Consider the following 21,357-nt stretch of genomic DNA (forward strand, 5'->3'; position numbering starts at 1 on the left):
TCAAGAGAGAAAGGCATGTTAGGAGCCTGGGAGGGAAAACCCAGCTGTAGCAGGAGATGCAGTGGCAGTCCTGGGCCTAAGCAGTGAACAGAAAAGGAACATACTTTTTTCAGGACACCTGCTAACACAGCCTTGTCAGGGAAGTGACAGATATCTGAAGTGATGGGACACAGTGTATATTTGATATAGAGCAGCAGAGTTTAATTGTGGACAAGAATCAAATTGATATTCATAGGGTGATAAATAAAAAATATGTATGCACAGCCTTAGGCTAAGGTTGGTAAAAAGGAGAAAGCTGTGGAGGGAGCCATCTTTTGGCAGTGCTGTGTTCCCCTTGGCATGCCCTTTGCAGCTGCAGTGTGCCAGGAGCTGAGGGCTTTGTGATTTTCAGAACCCTAACCCTAGGCAGAACCCTAACCCTAGGCCTAGCAGCAAAAGCAGCCTTGGGCTAAGGCTGGTCGAAAGGAGAAAGCTGTGGAAGGACAAGAAGGACAGAGAAATACAAGAACATTTTTCTCAAGTGAGAGAAGTAAAATCAGCAAGACAGACATTAAAAATTGATCTATTTAGCAGAGTTTCTGGTCATGTGATGAATGCATCAGTTGATGGGGCTTGATCCCTCTTTTTCTCAAGGAGTCACTCACATCTTGGCTAAAGGCTATGAGATGGTCTGTGGTCACATATCTCATTCTCTTATCTCTTCTCTGAGATTTCCAGCTAGCGTTTTTTCTCCTCGGGGGTGTGAAGTGAGCCTCAGGAGGCTTAGCAGCAGCCGAGAGCTAAAAGGACAATAGGAAAACTGCTGGACCTGATTTGATGGTGATGGAGAGAGAAAGGAAAGGGGAACAGTATTCTCCCTGGTTGGCTGAGCTGGGGGTACAAGCCAGCACACACCTATTCAGCTGGAGGCTCTTTAACATGGGTTAGCTTTTATTTTGACCTTATAAAAAAGAGCTGGGCAGTTCACATTGAAGGATCAATGTATCAGTGCTACAGCTGTTTTTTTCTTTTCCTAATTTCAGGAAATGTCTCTTAAACAGTGGGTGCTTCTGACAAAGTTCCTCTCTGAAACACACCTGTTTCTTCAAGATAAAGTCTCAACTTTCACATATAGCCTGATGTTTCTTGTACTTGCAGCTATGGACATAAGCTTAGAAATTTCAAAGAAATTCTCTGAAATGAAAAAATGAGTGAGAAAATCAGCATGTTATGCTTTCAGCAAAATGATTAAAGTTTTACTCTTGGATTTGGGGAGTGGATTTGAGGCCTCACGTCATAATGATTTCCATACGTGGTGCTGTCAATATTGTGCTAAAAAAACGTGGGAACTAACAAAGGCTGACAGAAAATGGCAGCTTGGATGAATCAGGGACTCGGGTGACTTTCATTTGTCCACTGAGCACCTTTGCATGCTTCAAAAGGACTTAGTCCTGGCTGTGCCTGAGTCGGTGCTGTGCTAAGAACCAAATAGCATTTATTTCTAGAGAGAAGGTAGGAGAAAGATCACGCCAAAATATGTGTATGCGTGCGTGTGTGTGTGTGTATCCATATGTATGCATAAGCTTAAAAAAAGATATAAAGGGGCTTTTAGGTCATGCTTATTGTAGCCAAAGCTCCATGGGGCAAGGCAGCTTCTTGGTGCTCCTTCTCTTCCTTTATCCCCTGCACTCAGCAGCCACCTGCCCCAGCAACTGGGGGGAAATCAGAGAAATGCTGCCTTGGCAAAGGAGAGCTTGACAAGCATGGAAGGATTCCTTTTTAATTAATTTTCTTCTTCTTTAAAGAAGACAGAGAGAATGTAGTGTGGAAGAACAAGATCTGAAACAAATTGCTAACTGTGGTAATAATAATTTTGTCTTGCTTATAAGTTTGGTTTTTTTAACCTTGGCTGATGGACACACAAAAGTCCTGTAGCAAGGATTAAAAGAGCAGGCAAAAGTGTGATAGAGGCATTGCTTTATTTTCATGTGACCTAGGAGGTTTTTCAAAGTTTTCCAGGAGGTGTCAGCAGTACTTTAAGCCTTTCATTTTCTGTGATGGAGAGTTCTGACAAACTTCTTTTTCTAAATTAAATAAAGTGAAGAATCTCATGCTAAGGAAATAGTAAATATCGTCATCCAGTCCCGCCCCTGAAGAGATGAGTCCTTGCTGCTGGCTCAGGCTACGTTTGCAAGCTTTTGGGCACTGCATGTTTTGGCAGGGCTTCTTACCACCAGACTCTTGGCTAGTGGGCTGTGTTGGCATTGTTTTCCTTCCTGTGTTCTTGGGAAGCATCAGCCCTGCAGCTGGCTCTGGAGATCTTCTTGTTAAGTTGTGGGACTTGGCAACTTCCAAGTCCTGCAGAACCTGAGCTTTCATTACTATAAAGCAAATTTTTGCCCAGCTCCTATAAGAAAAATCTTGAAAAATATAACCCTGCGTGCATACATCAAAAGATAATTTTAAAAAAAATTAATAATGGGTTTTTTCTTTCAAAAAGAAGCAACCAACCCTGGTTTTGGGATTGGAAGTGCTGCTTTTTGGATGAGGAGAGAAACAGCTCTATTTATACTTCATTCATTGTCCATAGCTGGCTTTCATAGGAGCTGTTAGGATAATCTGCTCCAGGTTCTCAGCTGGTGTAAGCTGGCAGAGCTCAGCAGGCTTCACAGAGGCTGAACCACATTATACTGCTTTAGAAGCCAGGAAAATAATCATAATGGCAGAGAGAACACTTTCCACCTGACGATCAGAAAGGAGACAGGAAAGCCCATGGAATCTCTGAGGGAGAGCATTACTGGAAGTGGCACTCTGTTCAGCATTGTGCATCTTTTTGTGATAATAACAAAAAAAAAAAAAAAAAAGGTGGGAGGATGCACAGCCATAATCTGGTGCAACTGGGAACAGAAAATGCTGTGCTTTAAATCCTGCTGTTGGTTGATGCAGCAATGTTAGTGAGAGACATAGGTGATTTTGCCAGTCTCAGTGCTTTCAGTCTGTTTTTACATGGCTAATTAGTAAAGAAAAAGGGTAATCATTGGAATAAAAACTTGAAAACATTTCATTTCAGGGCTTGCTGTGAGAAGGCCTTTAAAAAAAAAGCACAGGAATTGCAAGGAGATAAGGCTTTTCTATTTCAAAATCCAGCAGAGTCCAATAAAATCAGGCAGATTGACAGGCATGAAAAATTACAGTCAATTTACTTTTGAAAATTAGTACCATTGGGTAGATAGTGGGTAGATTCACTCAACTAAGGTCTGCTTTGGGACTTTCGATCCAACTCTTGTATGTGATCATAGATATCACCAAAAGTATCATCTTACTGATGCATGATTTTTCACATTGCAGTAATTAAGTGCTGAGATGCTCAATAAGCGCTGGGGAGAGCTTGGGTGGATCACAGCAAGTACTGAGCTAGGAAAGCCACACTGCTGTGACGTATGTTTGCTTAACCTCTTGTACTTGGCTCTGGCAGAATATTTTATGAAATTATCTTTTAAAATAGGTCAGTTGTGTAAATATAATCAAGACATTTGCCCGTGAGTAAGAGTGGCTTATTAAAAAAAGCACGGCGCTGTTCAAACCATTAGTGGCCAGCAGAGTTAGAGAGGAAAAAGAAGATAAATCTGTTGCATAGGACTGTGTGAGATGGAAGGTCCTCTGCAGAGTGTCTGCCTGAGTCTTACCCCATGCTAGCAGGTTTGGAAAAACAAGTCGCGTCAGCGCAGAGCTAGTGGAGCCTAGTCAAGTCCAGCTCGCTCTCATGTGAGTTCTGTCGTGTATAATAAATTTGCCCTTGGTAGAGGCATTGATAAGGTTTTTCCTGTCAATGCCAGCTTGCAGGAAACTTGTAGGAAGCACCAAACAGAAAAGGTAAACCAAAACTGGGCAGTGGGCTCAGTACATGATCACTGCACAGAACATTTGTTTTCCCGGAAACTCAAATTCCTTAGCCGTCAACCTCTCAGCTGAGCTGTCTGAAAGGAGGAAGAGGAGAAGACAGTGAAGGACAAACCCCAATGTTAAGATGTACATTAATGAGTTCATAAGGGCAAACAGAGTAACTGTGTGTGAGCAGAAGTGTAAGGGGAGGTTTTTGGGAGATTGCAGGAATACGGTCTCTTTGCGTCATCCCTGTCCGGCCTTTAGTTCTGCTTGACAATTGCACTTTGCCATGCTTGACTGGGGTATTAGAGAAGGGGGGATCTTATTTGCCTTTTTTTTTCCTTTTTTCTTTATTTTTATTTTCCTTTTTTGCCCCTTGCTAGATGTTCTTTCCGGAGCATCTCCTCTCAGGCTGCCTCAGCCCCGCTTGGCAGCAGCGCGCCTGCGTGCTGCAGTGCCCTGAGCCGTGCCTAACGTGTCCCCAGGAAACCTGGCCCCGCGTCCGCTGGGACCGAATTTCAAGGCATATCCCTATTAGCTTATTTTGATGTTTTTATCTTTCCGTGATCGGGAACCATTCTCTGCAGCCAAAACAGACACTTTCCCGATGGCATCAAGTGAATTTTTAGCTCTCCTCTGAGGAGAGGCCTTCAATAAAAGATGAGCCGCTTGCCACGCTGACTGGCTGGAGCTCCGTGGCGTCTCCGGCGGTTCCTGCCTTTTGCTGTAAGTTTACACTTGTATGAACATCGGCTCGGCTGCCCCGTGCTGCTGTAAGTGGAGCTTTGCACGCAAACATGGCCTCCCCAGAAGCCACCTCGGGCGAAAGCACTTCCCAATGCAGCGTTACCCGGGGTCTCCAGTGGGTAACTCTGCCAGTGGTTTGGCACTGGGGCATGTTTTAGTCATGAGGGATGGGGGGCCCTTCCCTCCCTCCTCCTCCCTGACCAGGGAGCCTGGCAGGTTTGCTCAAAGGCACTTGAGAGCAGATTGCCTGTGATTTCTGAGGAGAGGCACATCACTGCCACAAAAAAAAAAAAAAGAAACACCAAAAAATAAAGTAAAAAAGTTTGACTCAGCTATGGGAGTGTTTGTTGAAGGTTTGATACACGCAAACCTTGTGCTCTGAAGAAACACCATGGAAGCTCCGACCCCCTCCTTTAACTCCTGAGCTGCCACCTTCAGTTCCTTCAGCAAATAAACCCCACCAGTTATCTTCTGCAGCTGGGAAGGTACAGAAGGTCTGTGGGTCATTCAACTTCCTCTTCTACTGAAGCTGAAAATCCATGGGAAAGTCCAAAATGGGGACACACACTCTCAATAAATCAGGTCAGATTTTGCACCTGCTGAAACTTCCCGGTTTCTTTTCTTCATGAGGCTAATGCTTCTGTCTTGCTGCCCTTAATTACAGGTTGGGAAGCTTCTTTGTTGCTTCAGGGCCGCCCCTGCACTGTGGCACAGATTGCTGGAAATGTCCCTGAGGTGTGGCAGTTCCCACCAGCATACAGCTTTTTGCCCAGAGTCTGTAAAATACAGTTGAACAGATGTGGATCCTGCATGGCATAAACCCCACAACTTTTGGTCTCACCCAGGCAGCATGTCTATTGGGAAGTGTGTAGGACCAAGTGAGGAGGCTCCACAGGAGGTTTGGGGCAGAAGCACGAGTGAAGAGGGCATGGAGAAGAGAAAAACCATTGGCAAAGTTCTGTGAAATTGGTGGATCTACACTCTGAGCTATTTCAGTACTGTAGTACCCAAAATGTAATTAGATCTGTGTGACACTTACTAGCTCTTAAGTGTTTCAACAACTGCTTTATAGGAATTTCCAAAGCAGGCTGAGGCTGTCCTACATCCCAGGTGGAGAGAACGTGCCTGGATAATAATTTCCATGGGCTGTCCTGCTTGTTTCCCTGTGCCATGCAGCCAACTGCATCCAAATCCTGGGGGAGGCATATTTCAAAGTAATGCTGAACCAGATTACCAAAGGAGAAATTCTGGAAGTTTTCAGGAGATGAGACCTGGGGTGTTTCAGGAGGCTTCAAGGCAGTGGAGCCAGCGGAAGGGGGAGAGGGATACTCACAGCAAAGATGCTGAAGCTACTTAGCTAAAGGGGAGATGATTAGCTTTGGAATATATTTGTAGGAGGACTGACTTTTTGGCCAAATATTTAATTTTTCTTTAGCAGCTTATCCTTCTATATCTGCCAGCACTGCAGCAAAGCATGTGAGAAAATGCTGCTGCTGAAAGTGGAAGTTGATAAAGGGAAACTTTTCACAAGCAGGTGGCTCCTTGTGGTCCCAGGACCCACTGAGTTTCAGTCAAGTTTATTTGTTACTCTGGAGCTTTTGAAAAATTACTGGAAGTCTCTCCCCTCTCATTACTGCGGGCTCCCCAGCAGGTAGCTCAGGCTTCTATAATCTTTAAATCAAGTATGACAGCTTCTCTCCTGTATTGGTTTTCATTTTCACACCAACTTCAGGATAGATATTTCTCTTACTCCTTGTTGCCAGTGGACTGATGTTAACCATTTTAAAAGAAGCAACAAATATTATCTGCTTTTGTATTCAGGTGTGCCGCTAATGCCAATTGCTGCAGCTTTGGGTAATTTTGGATATTAAAAAGGTAGTGCTCTAAAAGGAAAGCCAGATCCATGCTAAATGCAGTAGTATTATTTATGACTGTGTTTGCTTTCTGTTTCCCAAAATCTCCTCCATAAAGTCAATATTTGGCATTAAAATCTATCTTAAGATATCAGGCTGAAGTGTGTAAGGAAAAAAACAATAACATCCAGCAGCACATTTTCATTACCCTGGAACTAAAAAAGTCCACTAAGAAATAGTGGAATGTTTCCTTGAAGCCTTTTTTTTCACCTTTCTGTACATATTTTCTCAAACAGTTTAATCAGGCAAAAGCTTACTTTATCATTTGACTTTTTTTTTTTTCTTTTACTCCAACAGTGGTTCCTGACCTTTTGGGAAATTGCTTATTTAAAATGTTGCAAAGAAAGTGCTGTCAGTTATTTATCGGGTTTTATGTCATGATTTGGGAAAACCGACCTTGATTTACTTGTGCCATTAGAGACTGCGTGAAAGGAATAAACAAGCATTTTTCAATAGCATCCCCAAGTAAAACCAGCAGTCTGTGAGTCCCTTTTTCCACGTTGTGTACTTGAAAAAGTAGGCAAAAAAATTAATTTCCTTGTTGATTATATTGATAGATCCAAAGCAACTTTAAATGCCTTGACCTGGTTAGTGAATATTTCCTCACTAAAATCAGTATTTAAAATTCTTTCCTATATATTCCCGCATAACCAGGAATGGGAATGGAGAGGTGCTCAGAGCCTGGTGCTGTGGGAAGAGGTACAGTGTGGGATTGAAATGAAAAGGCAATTATTTCGTTTTTAAACCGTTCTTTAAATAAATGCTCAGCTCTGCAGGACACTGTGAGAATCACCTTTTGGGGTCTGGGAGGGCAAGCACTGCCACCAAATATTTCTTTGCCCAGTTAATCCCTTTGGGAATTCTCATGTGCTTGAAATGAGGTGCCTGCTTGAGTACCTTCCCCAGTCAGAGCCACGGGCAAGGAATAACAATGATGTCGGTGGCAAATGCAGCAGGAAATAAGCTGAAGATCAGGAGTGTTCGGCACCCTGTGGCTACCCGTGTTACCAGGCATTTACACATAATTTTTAAGACTTCCTTCTGCTCCCCACATTCTCCTTCCACACTAAAGCTTTGGGCAGAATCCTGCTTTCCTTTTCCCTAAACAATTGTTCCAGCATATCTGGAGAGTTTTTTAAGTAGCAAAAAAAACCCCCTTATAAATACATCTAGCACCCACTTCTCCATTGCTCCATCCATTCCTCATTGATTAGGACCTGGAGAGGCTCAAGAGGTGCTCACAAAGGACTGATTACAAAGTCAAGGAAAATGAGGCATTCTCCAAAAGGGCTTCTCATCTGCTGCTGTTTGTGCTGCCGTGCTTTTCCTGCAACTCTGGACCATGCCTGTAATAGCTTTGCACCTTTTTCTTTTTTTTTTTTTTTTTTCTGAAGAACTCACTGAACAGGATTCTTATTCCTGGAAGCTCCTTTGAGAGGCTGGAGGTATTTTTTAAGAGTCATTCCCTACGTGTTTAACATGAGCAAATATTTTAGAGCTCCACTTTGACAGTTTTAAGTAAATATAACTCTGGTTTCACTACACAGAAAGAATCTGGATGTTTCACCTGTAGAATAAAAGAAGTGGTTTTCTTCTAGGCATTTATAACCCCTACCCTCTGTAAGCAAAGCCTCTTTGCATTTTAAAAAGAGTTCAGAGAAAGTGTTTTCAAATTGCATCGTGTGCAGTCTGAGGTAGAATGTAGGCTGGCTGTATTTTGTGGGCATGATAAATACAGCTTTTGATGAGAGTCTCAGCTGTAGGTGTTAAGTGAAGTAGAACAATAACAGCAAAAACTTCAAATTCTTGTACTTTCACCTTCCCTCCAGATTCTCACTTGAGAATGAAAAATCAGCAGTAAGGGCAGACTGGACTGTGTTTTGCAATAGCAAAAGATAATGTGGAATCTTCTCACTCGGGCAAAAACAGGTTAAAAAATACCAGATTGTGGCATAATTACCAAATTACGACATCTAATTTGTAGGTTTAACTTGCTAATTATGTGTGATACATGGGTTGTGAAGGAAGAATACCAAGCACTAGAAGCTTTCCTTTTGTCTTTGGGAATTTGGTTTGGTTAGGGGGAGGAAGAGAAAAAAAATCTCTCTTTACCACATGCAACTGAGCCTTATTCTCTTGTGCCAGGTGGAATAAAAAGTAACTATACAGAGTTGTGGGTGATGTGTTCGTTTTAAGAGAAATAGAGGGTGTGATAGGTGTTTTCCAGGGTTTAGATGCCTCTAATGTATGTACATATGCTTTTGTGAAAAAGAATTCTTCCAGTAAAGACTAGCACCCTGAAGTTTTTATTGCCAGACTGTGTTTCCAATGGCTGTCAGGAGTGCCAGTGCCGATATTTATGATGAATCTGTGTGTAAGTGCCAGCCCTGTCTGCACAGACAGTTGCTCCACGTTTTTTTTTTCCCTCTGCTTTGTAAGTAACTGTCAGTATTTGCTAGCCAATATTAAGCAGGACTATTTACCTTGTCAAAAATGTATGTTTTTAAATTAATTCTGAAGCGGGGAATATACTGCTCTCCCCTGCAGCCGATAGACAGGGTTAATGCTCTCGCAGCTGAAAGCTGGGGACTGGAGCAAAATGCAAATGGCCACGGAAGAGGCTTGAAAAAACGGCAGCAGCGTGTGAACTTGACAGTGAGAGAGGCAAGAAGGAACAAAATGACCTACATTTGCTAGGACGAGCCCGGTCGTTAATGAAAGAGAAGGGCATCCAGGCATTTGTACTTTTATGTGTGTACATTCATAATGCTCACGCTTGCAGTAAACCCACAATCTGTCTAGAAATCATTCTGAGGTATTAAATAACTCTCTATACAGCAGATGCATTTGAGCTGAATCTTCTAGGACTGCAGCAGTAGACTTGAAAAACTCAGTCAATATTGGCAAAATTTGAAGCACTGCCTTTTTTGCTGGTGGACATGTAAATATTTTAGTTGTTAAAGGAGATGCTTCTCTGCTGCCTTTAGCTGTGTTTTAGTTAAAACAAACCAACCCAAAACAAAAACCCCAACCTAATCCTGGCAAATATTTTTCTTTGTATTTCAATTTTAAGAACTTGCACCCCTTTGGAGAGAGAAGGGAGAATGTTGCAGCACACACTGATTAACCATTGGGAATAACACAATGCACTCAAACGAAACCCATTTCAAATCAATAGCAATCCTAACGCAAGACAGATTTAAGTTCACCTGAGAACTGTATTTTACCTTGGAGATAAGGGAAATGGTTCCACTGAGCTTAGTTGCATTAAGAATAATAATTACATATCGAATTAAATACATTTTGCCCCACATACAGCACATTTCTGCAGCAAAACCTTCATTAATAAGAGATGCAGAAATGTCCTGTATGGAAGAATGAGAACTGAACTGGGATTACAAAGTCAGTTTTGTTTGCAGGTTACACTGACTCCGCTGTTATTTTTTTCCTCCCATAAATTCAAACTCTTAAAGAAAACAGATTATGATGATATTTATTGTTACTGGAAACAAGAGTTACAGGCCATATTGTTGTACCTTGGAAATCTAATCAGCTCAGAGTTTAGAGCACATGTGGGTGGACCAGTCCAGTAATTAAGGGACACCTCAATCATTCACAGCAATCTTTATTTCAGGGAACTGAATCCATGCTCAAAAGCCTAAGAAATAAATATGTATAGTTTCAGAAAATAGGAGGCAAATGTGCATTCTGAAACAGAGGAAAGGCTGAAATTGAAATGTCATAACCAGACAGGCAGATGCAGTTTCCAGCGTGCTCTTGTAATTGCAGATGCGTACTTGTGATAGCGGATCCACTTTCTCAGTCTTGCTTATTTTCTCTTTGGTGTGGTGTTTGGAGTCAGAAATATCTCAGGTCAGTAATAGCCTTGCTGTCAGAAGAACCCTGCAGCTTGAAGGGGGTGTCCTTTCACAACAGGGGGGCACTGAACAAATATTTAAGGAAAAGGGGGAACAGAGAGCCTGGAGAAGCTATGCTGCAGGCAAATAATCTGCTTCTGTCCAAGGGAGCAAGTGAGGCATCCTGGGCCATTCCTGCCTTTCTCAGTTCCTTTATAGGCTGTGGATTTCAGGGGTGTAAATCTCCCTGGCTAAACTCTTTTGTTTGTTCTTTTATATGCAATATTCTCACAGTAGGGACAGCAGAATGTGAGAGGCTTTCCAGTGTTTGAGTTGCACGTGTAGATATCCTCATAGCTCCACTTCCCCTGGCTAATATTGATTTCCCCAGGCAAGCCATGTTTGCACAAGGAGGGTACACCTTTCAGGGACACCCTCATGTCCTTCACAGAGAAAGGAGAACCATCTCCTGGACACTGCTGCTTTAATACAGGGAAAAGCTTACCTTCCAGCATATGTCATAATTCATCTGGCTTCTTTCCACAGTTTTACCTTGCATGGCTCAGCATGAGTGGAACATGTTTGATTTGATCCTAATTATTTTTTTAATATATCTTAAATCTCAGATGTTGAGACGATTTACATTAATTAAACTTCAGTTGGCTCTAAAATTGTCATGTATCAATTTCAGCAGCGTTTATAGAGAACAAGATAGAGGATTTAAATTACACACCATATGGGGCAATGCTAGGGACATTTGCTATTGTGTTAATTGCTTAGAGCTACATTTTCTATCCTCCTTCTGAGCAAGACATTTGCTCTCATTCTTGCTGAATTAGGTGAAGAGTTTCTTGCTTAAATGGAGTAAGCACAGATTTCTCCCCCTCCCGCTGGCTTTTGCTCTGCTGCAAGAATCAGCTTTTCAGAGGGGCTCTGCTGCCATTAGCACCAGCCTCACATCTGCCTTTTCTGGGAGGCAGAGATAAAGGTGTCTGAGAGGTCCCTGGCTGACACACCAGGACCCCACCAAATTCTCATGGGGATAAAGAGCCTGCTAACTATGAAAACATGCAGCCTTCTTCACTGCCAAGGTGGAGAGGGGCATGCTTTGCTGGATCCTGAAAGGAGCCTGAATTTTCCAGCCGCATTTCTGAGAGCTGTCATCACAGTTGTGTCTCGGTTTTGTTGGCACAACAGGGACAAGCCTGACAAGTGATCCCCAGCCTGCTTCTGCTGCAGGGGAATTAACATTTGCAAGGTGCAAATACCAGTTTGCAGGTCTGTGCAGAGTGTTGGCCAAGTGGTGCCAGACATGCCACTGGGAAAGGGGCTTGAGTCAAAACCGGAGGCTCCTATGGATGAATGTGTACAAATAGGGATTGTGGATGCCACAACTGGGAGGAAAGGGCTTTCCAGGGGGAGCTGCAAGGCAACATCACCCTTTTGCTAAAGTTTGCAAGTGATGTTTTGAGCAAGCCTACTGAATCAGTGTTTTCATTTGAGGGAAATCAAATTTAAATGCCTTAGGAGCTCAAAGAACATAAACTAGTGAGTAGCATCCTCTTGAGAACTTTGGGATTAGGGATCCACTCCTGGGTGAAACAGCTCACTTTTCCTTGTCTCTTTAAAAAGCTCCATATCCTTCTTGAAGTAAGAGACACAGAAGGGGTCAGATGGTTAGAGGAAAATGATTCAGTATGCTCAGCAAAGCTTTCCTCCTTGGAGACCTTTCTAGGTGAGCCCTCAAAACCTGAACAGGATGAAACCAGAGGTCTCAGTCCCTGTCTGAATCCCTGCCAGATAGAAACTTTTGCAAAGAAGCCCCTCCAAATATCAGTACAAAATAATTTTTGCCTTGCAAGAGCCGCAAGTACTTGAAGGTTTCCCCACAGCTGGCTTCAAAGAAGTGGTGAAATAAAACACAGAAAGATGTTAGGGAGGTGTTATGTGCATCTGTATCTACCAGTTTGCAGAACCTTTCTGCTTTTGTCTGGTGCTTCCTGCTTGGCAATATTGTAATGGGATTCTCCCATATTAATATTTTAAATGAATAAATAAATATCTGATGAGATACTGTGGATCTCTGCAATATTTTCATAAATTCTGTGGAAGGCAAAAAGAGAATTAAAGATGAGATTAAAACAGCCTGGGTGATGTATTTCTCTGGGATGTGGTAAAGTCTCTAGGTATTTATGCTGTGCAGTTGATGTTACAAGTTACATCTGTATTAGAAAGCAGAGGGGTTTCTCTTCTCTCTCTCTTCATAAAGGCCATGCAGGCTGTCTGCCAGCAAAGGGGGTCCCAATTTCTGCTAGAACTGCTGTGATAATAGCAGTTAATAATGTTGTGATGATAGCCTATGGCAGCAAACTGTTTTTAAAGCATCAGTTCCTATGTTTGCACTTAATTTTGGTCTGAATCTATTCTACCAAATAAGTCAGCTGTATGAGGATCTTGTTTTCCTGATATTTGGGGGAAGTGTTAAGTATTTTTTTTCCTCTCCGGCTCTGCATTGCAGAGTCCAGTTCTGGTCTGAAAGGATGCTGAGCCTTTATCCAGAGTTAGTGAGAAGTGCAGGGTGAGAAAAGATGATGGAAAGAAACCACCCTATCTCCATTAATAGAATTGGAATCTCCAAAAGCCTGTCAGGAATGCTGCTCTACTCCAGGACAAATACTAATGTTAATCCCAATGTTATAACTATGTTATTAGGTGTTAACATAAATCACACCTGCTAGACTGAGATTATTAATAAATTGAAGTCCCTGGTTTCTGCAGGACTTCAGGAGTACTCAGGAGTAGTTTGCATTGGCCTGACTCTTCCTAAATCAGGAGATCTTGCAGAGACCTTGCCAGGGCCAGGCATTTAGACTGCTCCTTCCCCTTCCTTCCAGATGTGCTGGAGATTCAAGATTTAGGGTTAAATTCTCTGTCTCAGATGTGAACATTTCTGGAGGTCCAGAACCCTATTTTAAGTTCACTTTAGTGCTAGTGCAAGGAGGATTAGTTGTTACAGGTATAACCACTGCATCTTGAGAGATTCTCCAAATGAAGTCAGGTGTGAACTAAAAAACTTGTTTTCATCTAGGAATGAAATGCATGGTTTCTGTATTTTTTTCTGCATGAGAAAATACATTTATCTTTCCCTGCTGTACAGCACCATATGAGTTTGTAGGGGACTGGGGGAAAAGGATGGGTAACCCCCCAAAACATGTTATTTATAGGTATCTCTGTCATGTCAGCTGTGACAGAACATGACCCAGATTGCTTGAGTAAATTCCATATTTAGGTCCATTATTTGTTTCCTGTATCTAACATGGAGTTTTGTTCGATATTTCTAAATGGCAAACATTTTTCTTGATGCAAAATGTATAATTGACAAACTGCTGTTGGGAAAAGCAGCGTTATTTTCACCAGGAAAACTCTTAATAAGAATAAACTATGACATTTAGTCATTTTTCAAAGTGTTTTCTCACTGAAACTTTAATAACCTCCTGCTACATATCCTAAGTCATTGCTCAGCACCTACTGTGAGCCTTCCTGCCAGGCAGCTTGTGTTTTGCAGGCAGATGGAAAAGTCTCATCATATTTTGGCCAGGTTCTGCCTTTGACCTTCAGCTGCACACAAACAGAAAGCTCCCAGCTCAATGCTGGAGCCCTGTGGCCTCCAGAGTCATCAGCTCCCCACAGCTGGAGCGAGGAGCCGCAGGAGGGGATAATTGCTGTGCAGTTTCCAAAACATTTTTCTGCTATCTGCTTCCATGTTTGTGAGCCACATTTCTGGCTACCTGTATTCATCAAATTCACACTTGGAATAGGCTATTGGCTGCACGCTAATAACCCCTTGTTCTTTAATGTTCTCTTGCTAGTTAATTAATCTATTTATGATAATAGTATGTCTCATTTTGTGCTTTCACTCTAGAGGGTGTGTTTGTATTATCCTGCTGCATAGTGTTGACTGGTCTTATTATCATTTATCATTAAAGGCTGCAGCAACACCCTGGCCTGGCCTGCCAATAATTTTTCAATTAATTGCTTAGTGGTTGCTTTTTCTTCCCTTTTGGTTTTTGCCAGTAAGTACAAGGTCTTTAAGCTTTCCCCCCAGACTTTCTTTTTTTAAATTTTGCAGCTTTGTGCTAGCTTTTTCTATGCTGAGGTATCTGAAGCCTGTGGTGTGTGGAAAGGACACAGGAGGGCAGGCAGGGCTGTGGGCCAGCAGTGCTCTGGGTTACACTCCCAGATTTGCCCCTTATGGGAACTGGAGCCTGCAAAGGCCGGTCCAGCAAGTTGAGAGCACCACGTCTGTGAGTGGCAGGTGGCACACTCAGGTCTGGGGCTGGCATAAATCATAAAATTTCAAGGGATAGCTGCAGCCTTGGACATTTCCACGGAGTGGCTGAGAATAGAGCTGCTGAATGCAAGTCCCTGGATTTGGCTTGTAGACAATCCCTCTGTGGAACAGGGTGGCAGCAACAAGCTGTAGCAATAGGTTTGTATGTTCAAAGCTTTGCTTTAACCTAGCTGTGGTCTGTCTCCCTGGTCATGGGGCAGCTGTTTGCATGTTGGGGTCCCATGAACCCAACTCTGGACCCAGAGGGGCCATTTCTAGTGTCTGCACCCACCCTGGATAGCTGTGGAATGTTAGCCAAGGGCTCGCCCTTGGCACCAGCAGCATATTGCTCCCAGCTTCCACCCTGCCACCGTGGCACACACACTGCAAAGGACCACAGCCACCACCTAATGCATCTGTGCCTTGGCTGGCCAGGCTGCTGGATTAATGCTTGCATTTGTCTGCATTTCTGCCCTCTGGAGCCATCTCAGAAAGGATGACAGAACATGGGTTTAGAAAATAGAATAGCTACAAGCCACTAAGTACATCTAATGAGGGGGTGTTTGTGAAATAATTGGAGCTGATGATTAGTAGAAATGTTTGGATTTTCTTTGTTTACAAGCACTTCATTATAGGCTTGACCTGCTTACCTTAAATTAATTTTGTTTCCAGCCACATGGCTACTTGTTTCCTTCCATTCTCCCAAGTGTTTTATTTTTAAGCAGATTCTCCTCTGGACTGTGTTCATGCCAAGTTTTGTCTTATGTTCTTTATCAGTACAACAATATGAAATATTTAAAAAGAAGTTATCACTGTGCCAATATGAAAGATGAAATAGGTTTGTCGGCCTCAGTTCCTGAAGGAGGAAACCTGGTAGGCAGAAGGAGTCTGAAGAAACAGCATCAAACATACAGATGTAGAGTTGGATCAAAACATGGGAAGCTCTGCTTCATGCCCAACAGCTTTCCCCTTTGTCATGCCAAAGGCTGAGGGGGAAGGAACAGAGCTGTATTTGAATCTAAATATGCTGTTTGAAATTAAATCGGCCTTCTCCTGCAGAAGAGGGGGCAGCATAGGAAGCCCTTGTGCACAGAAGCACTGCAAATGCATTGTCACATTGTTGGCACCTCTGTGCTTTTATCCTGGCTCCTGTGTTACCCTCAGCCTTTATTTCTGCCTGGGAGATCAGCTGGCTTTTACCCCACACTCCTCTGGGGCCCTGCATAAGTCACTTAAGCCTCCTGATTTTATTATTTTTTCTGCTGTTATGCTGAAACTCCCTCCTCCAAAAGGTGCTGTCAGTGTGTGTATGGCAGCTTCCCGGCATGTCTGGTAGAGGCCTCTTGGGGGATTGATGGGCAGGAGATGGCTCAGGCAGCTTTGCACAGGCAAAATAATGGTATGTCTAGACAGCAGAAATGCTGAAGCAACATTCCCAGCAGCAGTGGTGGTGCCAGATAGCGCAGCATGCCCAACCCTGCCGGGTATCAAAAGCCCTTTCTGTGAGTTGCTCACTCTGGTGCAGACATCTGCCATTCCCAGCAGTTTGTTTCGGCCAGGAAGGAGCCTCTGTGTTGGCTGCCCCACTGAGGGAAGCTCTTTATTCCCAACATGGCTCGTGCTGATGAGCTTGGTGTGTGCTGGCAACAGTGCACATTTCCAGCATGTGAAGGTTAGGAGGGAGTGGCTGTTAGGAAACTATGCAATGGTTTCAGTACCCTGTAGCTATAATAATGTTTTGATTCCTGTAAAATAATGTACATGGCAGAGGTGGCCTCAGAGAGGACTGATAATGCCTGCAGTGTGATAAAGCATGTGTTGGGGTCTTTTTCCTATTTTGCTAACCATATGACTCATAGAAAGACTGTAAAAACCCTATTTATTTTTTCACACACTTCAGTGTATGGTTTTACTGTCAGTACCCTTGGATCACCCACGTAACTTTTACATTCTTGTTAGCATCTTTGATGTTCTCCTTTGTATACTAACAAACAAAAGCTGAAGTCTACTGATTGCATCACTATGTTCTAAAAAGCATTGAACAAGTAAATGCTATAAAGCTGTGATAATTTAAGATTGCTGTTGTGCAAGTTGGCTTTGTATGTGCATTACACTAACATGCATTTATTTTATATAGGTCAGTTCTGTCATTGTTGAAGTGCATCCATGTCTAAGTGCTGGGGCATCTCCCAGTACATCCCAGTGCTCCCTGTATAAAAAATGCGTATGGAGCATGCAGAGAGCTGAAGTATTCAATGCTAGAAATGCAGGTTTAACTCTCATCTTCTGTAAGCCAAGACAGCCAGTATTGGGAAAAAGGCAGCCATGTCTTTGGGCACAAAAGCTTTCCTTTTTTGTAGTCTGCAGCAGGAGTAGTAAATTCTAAAGGAAACTGTAAGGTGAGTGGGAGCACCCCACTGGTGAGCTCTGCAAGTAATTAAACATCTCTGCAGTAACAGGTAGCTGGTACCAACAGTGAGGAGGGCACGCTGGCAAAGTAATGCCATGATAATGCCATGAGTTGTCTGCTAAGGAGACAGGATCTGTTCTTGGTCTGGAAATGCAGTAAACAGGCAGCCTTCTGCGTTTGACAGTGGCCAAAAGCAGGCTGTTAGAGGCAGAGGCAGCCCAGAGACACACCTCTGCTACTCGCCCCCGTGTTCTGTTCAGCTGGGAGGCACACAGCTTTCACCTGGTTTTGAGAGATAGGAGATCCCTTTTTGGCAATTCTAGGCTTGAGCAGGCAGTACTGCAGTTTTCTTAGCTAGAAACGCCAGTTGGGGAGCAGCTGTGCTCCTGAGGACTGATGAGAAGCAAAATTATTTATAAACAGGGCGAATGAAAGCTGCTGCATATTCTTTCTGGTTCTATATCCTGCTGTTGTGTGTAGTGCCACCTTTCTTTCTGTCACCCTATCTGCCTATAGAGATGGAGCAGGAGAAAATTGAAGTTGTTTACTCACTACTCAAAGGCTTAAAATGCAAAGGTTAAGGAGAAAGCATTGCTGCTGACATGGCTTTCTGTAATGAGAAATTGAGGCCAGAGAAAGAGAACAGAGGTTATGCCCAAATGCTTGTGTGTGGTGGTGCTGGTGAAGCATTCAGTGCAGGGAACGTTAAATGGCGCAGGAGGATCATGCTGCCACAAGAACTCTGGCTAAAACAGCCAGGCAGTTCCCAGCCAGGCTGTTTCACTCCCATGAGGAATCAGGGTGTATCACATGTCTGGAAGCTGCAGGGATGTTATTTGCTGTGGATCTGGTCTGGGCAGTAACGAGCCAGGGTCACACACTGCCTGGTTTCAGAGGCCATCTGCCTCCTTGAGTACCAGCCCTTGGGGGCCATTGCTCCCTGCCTAGCTGCAGTGGTTTTTCCTATGAAGAACTCATGGGAAGAGAAGTAAGGAATAGAGACTGGTTTGTTTAAAAGAGATTTGTTTCTATTTTGCATGAAAATTTTCATATTTTTGAAAAAAACAAACTTTGTTCCCCCTTCCCTTTTCAAATCTACACCAGATTCTACTGATTTAGAGGAAGTTTGCATTTTTAAAAATTCAGTACTTTGAAATTAACTTAATATGCAAATAACTCCTTCCTCACTCAGGAACTCTTGAATTTTTGAAAACTAAAGAGAACTCAAGGGTGTTGACAGGTGTATATCTTCAAAACATCCCCAATGGTGCAGATTTGGAAGCATTTATGAGTTGTTTTGATAATCCTTCTACTGAGCTATTTCATAACTTCAGGTTCTAAAATACTTCCCTGACTCTGTCCCAGAAATGAAACTTAGGCACTTAAATCGTAAATCATTAGGAGAAAAAATTCACACTGGTAATATATAAGCCCTTTTGAGAGTATGACTACATGTCTTTGGCAGCAAGTCCATAGAACCCACATGTCAGACAACAAAGCAGCTTTTGCTAACAAGAAAATCCCCTCAACTCTGAGAATTAAACTGCCGTGACACCCTACAAGTCATGTGCTCTTTGCAGCAGCCTGTCATCAAAGCTCAACATCTTATTCAGGTCCAGTAGAACAGCTGCTTCTGAAAACCAGAAGCTGCTCAGGCACCTTCCAGAAAAAGCAAAGTGTGACAAATTTCTCCTGTGTCACATCTCATGCAACAAAATCAAGGAAGAGTTTAAGTGGTCCTCAGAAACAAGGAAAAATAATTGTTGCAGCAAAGTTAGATGACCTACCTAATTACACAGTAAACAGATAATGCCTTTTTTACATACACAGGGGAGAGGAGTTAAATACAAATCCTGACCTGGATTCTTCAACAGGAGAGGGTGGTTCTTTGGTTGGCTTCTGCAGGAGAAGGGGAAAACTGCACTGTCAGGCAACTGCAAACGTGTCAAGTTGTGACTCTGAGTGTGCCCTGCACTGAGCCTGCATCTAGCAATAGTTTAGATGTTCATTTTGCCTAGACCTGGGTCTCTGCTGTCCTGAGGCTGGCAGACAGGAGTGCAACCTGCAGGAGACGTTGTTCTGGAGAGGCAGCCCAATGCTTGGCTGTCCCCTGTGGAACAGGGAAGACATTTCTACTCTCTGTCTGCAGCCTGCCTAGAGGTGAGTTGGAACCCTCACCACCCCACAGGCTACAATACTTACATAGCGTGTGATGGTAACGCTCTTTTACCTATGCATCCCTATCTGCTTTCCTATGTGGCACATGATGGATGCATCTTATTCAGCTTCCTTTGCTAGTAGTCCAGGAGCTTCTTTTACTTTCACATATTTACCTTAGGAGTGAGAAAAAAAAAATAAAAAAAGGCATCAATAATCTGGTATTTCTTCTGTATTTATTTGTAATACGTGCTTGGCCTGAGGGCTTCTTCTTTTTCCAAACTCAGTGCTGAGTGGATGACATACATATGTGCAATATAAAGCATATAGTTACTGATTGAGGTATGAGTTGGTTATTGAGCATTGTTTTTTACAGAGGATTCTTTTCCCCACAGTACAGACTACTCCCATTAAAGAGTCCCTGAAATAGTTTGCTTCACTGAGCAGTCATGGAACAGCCTTAAAGAGAGAGTTTCAAAGTCTTATCTGTTCATTAGTCATATTATTCACTCTTTTTCTGTGTCATGGATTTTGCTGATCAAAACCACCGGTAATACTTTATTTCAGGGAGCTCTGTAGCCTCACATCCCCTCATCTCCTGTCATTTGCTTGTTCCTGGGGAACAGTATCAGATTTTTTACAATAGAATTATAGACTATTTTGTGTTCTAAAAGACTTTTAAAGATCATTTAGTCCACCCTCCCTGCAATCATTAAGGACATCTTCAAATAGATCAGGTTGCTCAGAGCCCTGTCCAACCTGACCTTGAATGTTTCCGGGGTGGAACACCTACCACCTCTCTAGGCAACCTGTGCTGGTATTCTGCTGCCTTTATTGTAAAAAAATTTTTGTCTGAATCTTTCTAAAGTATTGAAAGGCCACAATAAGGTCTTCTTGGAGCCTTTTCCTCTCCAGGTGGAGCAAACCCATCTCTCTCAGCTGTTCTTCACCAGAGAGGTGCTCTAGCTCTTTGATAGTTTCTGTGGCCTCCTCTAGACTTGCTTGTCTCCAGAGCGCAGTAGAGGGGCAGAATCACCTCCCTTGCTCTGATGGCCACACTTCTTTTGATGCAACCCAGGGCACATTTGGCTTTTTGAGCTGCAAGCATGCATTGTTGCCTCATGTCCATCCTCTCACCCACCCCTGATGCATCCCTTGCTAAGTTCAGCTCCAGCCACACCTTGCCCTTCCTGACCCAATCCCTACAATCAGGCAGTGTCTCTATATACTTCCCAGAATACCCATCTCTGCTTCCACTGCCTGTGCATTTCCTTCTTGTCCTTCAGTTTGACTAGCAGGTCTCAGCTAATCTCTTTGTGTCTCTTACCATCCTTTCTTAATTTCTTACACCTGGGCATTGCTAACTCTTCCTCTCTGTGCCACTCCCTGAGGCCAAGGGGACAGGCCTGCACAGTGTGACTGCCAGGATGCTGCCTGATCCTGCCCAGCTCCTGCCATGTTCATGGGGCAGGGGGAGATGAGTTCCAACTCTCTGCAGCACCAGGGGAACTCTTAAGATGGTTGTAAATAATTTGTTGTGATCATTTGAGTATAAGAATCATAGTTTAATATTGAGTATGTGTTGAATAATCAACTTACAAGTATACAAATAATAATTAATTACTAGTTTACAAATATTGGCTGATTATTAAACACTTAATTATTAGTTAATAAACAGAGAAAGTATTATTCAAGTGTAACATGTGAAATTGAAGATGCTTTTTGATGGTTTTCTCACTGAAAAGTGCCTTCATTCCCAGGGAGGGAAGAACCAGTTTAGTCCTGGGTTCACCTGCAGAGAGTGAGGGCAACTAGGCCAGTGGTGCTGCCCCACAAATTGCTGAGGGGGAGCCACGTATGTTCTGGGATACATCACTCCTGCCCTTGAAAGGAGACAGGGAGAGACCTGCCCAGGGTTCACTTAATCCTTGAGGGAGAAGCCAGGCTGCCTGCTCTGCTCCTGGCAGGGGAGAGCCCTGCCCATCCTTAAGCTAAATTACAGCTTGTGTTCATTAGGGCAGTGGGGGCTTTGACAGGATCGTCAGTCAATCACTGTTCCAAGAATATGAACTGTCACAG

At 43.1% G+C, this 21,357-nt stretch overlaps 1 long non-coding RNA gene across 1 annotated transcript in view; it reads left to right on the forward strand.

Annotated features, from left to right (window-relative positions):
• Positions 1–21,357, forward strand: part of LOC132326912 (uncharacterized) — a 77,322-nt gene that overhangs the window by 55,519 nt on the left and 446 nt on the right. The window lies entirely within an intron of this gene.

This window comes from Haemorhous mexicanus, chromosome 4 (genome assembly GCF_027477595.1).
Source record: "Haemorhous mexicanus isolate bHaeMex1 chromosome 4, bHaeMex1.pri, whole genome shotgun sequence".
NCBI classification, from domain to species: Eukaryota; Metazoa; Chordata; class Aves; order Passeriformes; family Fringillidae; genus Haemorhous; species Haemorhous mexicanus.